Here is a 2,089-nt window from a genome sequence, read left to right on the forward strand (position 1 = left end):
GGCCTTGCTTCTACTACCCTTAAATAGGGGTTGTGTAAAACTAGCAAGCTATAATAATTAGAGTAATAAAACTAGAGTGAAAGCCATAAGTGCTTATGGCATGTTATCTCATCAAACCTCACAAAAACACCTTAAGGTAGGTGCACTCATCTCCATTTTTTAGATGAAGAAACTGATCCTGAAGGTGGCTCGTTAACTCACACCCCTCTCCCGCCCACTCACCACCCGCCGCCGCCACTCCCACCCCACCCCCACCCCCCACCCCACCCCCACCCCCCACCCCCACCTCCCGCCACCCCACCACTTACCCAGATGGAAAGTAGCAGACTGGAATTCAACTCGAAACTTGCTTAGCTTCAAAACTTTCTCTTATGCTTATACACATAGCAATGCCAAAAAAAGTAGCCTATAGGCTGTTTCATAATTGTTGAACTTTAAAAAGAATGAAGTCCAATAAGAGAAATTTTGAAAGCGAATAGACTAATTACTTTTTAAAAATGTGTTTCTGTTTAATTGGCCTTGAACTGATTATAGAAATGTTTACATTCTCTGAATGCTGGACCAGTGCAAGCCTATGTACAGCCGTCCGTGGGTACCTTCAGGGGATTGGTTTCCGTGGATGCTCAAGTCCCTTAGGCATGGTGGGTCACTGCTGTAATCCCAGAAGTTTGGGAGGCCAAGGCAGGCCTCGGAGGCCGAGGCAGGAGGCCAAGGCAGGCCTCACTCGAGCCCAGGAGTTCCAGACCAGCCTGAGCATAACGGTGAGACCCCATCACTACAAAAAATAGCAAACTTAGCCAGGAGTGGTGGTACACTCCTGTGGTCCCAGCTACTCCAGAGGCTGAGGGAGGAGGGTCACTTGAGAAAGGAGTTCAAGGTTTCAGTGAGCTACGATGATGCCACTGCACTCTAACATGGGCAACAGAGCAAGATTCTATATACTTTAAATCATCTCTAAATTGCTTATGATACCTAATACAATGTAAATGCTACATAAATAGTTGTTATGCTGTATTGTGTTTTTATTTGTATTATTTTTATTGTTTTTTTTTTTTTTTTGGTCATTTTCAATCCATGGTTGGTTGAAATCTGAAGATGTAGAACTTGTAGATACTGAGGGCCATCTGTACCTGCAATCACTGTTCTGACTTTCTTGCAGATGTTTGGCATTATATTCATATAGCCAGGAACATGAGTTCTCACCTTTTGTGTTTATTTATAAAACATATAAAAGATCATAAGTGGTTGAAGAAATTTTTTGAGATATTCTAAAGATAAATTTAAACCCTCAATAATCTTATTCAGTGATGAGTTAGAGGGACTAAAACCTAACTTCTTTTATATTATTGGTTCCTGTTGTCTCAATACAAATTTAAGGTATTAATCTATAATTATACAAGATTAAGAATGATTTTACTGCCAGGTATGTGGAAATATCTGTGATTTTTCTTTTCTTTTCTTTTTTTTTTTTTTTTTTTTTGAGTCAGAATCTCATTCTGTTGCCCTGGCTAGAGTTCGGTGGTGTCAGCCTAGTTCACAGCAACCTCAAACTCCTGGGCTCAAGCAATCCTTCTGCCTCAGCCTCCTGAGTAGCTGGGACCACAGGCATGCACTACCATGCCCAGATAATTTTTTCTATTTTTGGTAGAGACAGCGTCTTGCTCTTGCTCAGGCTGGTCTCAAATCCTGAGCTCAAAGGATCCTCCAGCCTCAGCCTCCCAGAGTGCTAGGATTACAGGTGTGAGATACCGCTCTCAGCCTGATTTCTCTCTTTTATATTTCCTACATATGGCATATATAAAGTGATTGATAGTGATCTTATTGGTCAGGGATCTCCAAGAAAACAGAATTAAGGAATTGGCTCATGTGACTATGAGGGATAGCAAATCTGAAATTTGTAGGGAATGTGTGAGATAATAAAAAATATATTATGTTGGTTTCTGTCCCTAGCGCCTGGCATAGAGCTCCTAAAATCTTTGTAGATAGGGGTGGTAAGTGAATCTTTTGTTCTGATGTTTAGTCTCTGCCTCAGTTCCTGACACAGAGCTCCTAGACCCCTTGGAACTTCCTCGGTGACACGAGGGCCATT

The sequence above is a fragment of the Microcebus murinus genome, chromosome 15 (genome assembly GCF_040939455.1).
Source record: "Microcebus murinus isolate Inina chromosome 15, M.murinus_Inina_mat1.0, whole genome shotgun sequence".
Lineage (NCBI taxonomy): Eukaryota > Metazoa > Chordata > Mammalia > Primates > Cheirogaleidae > Microcebus > Microcebus murinus.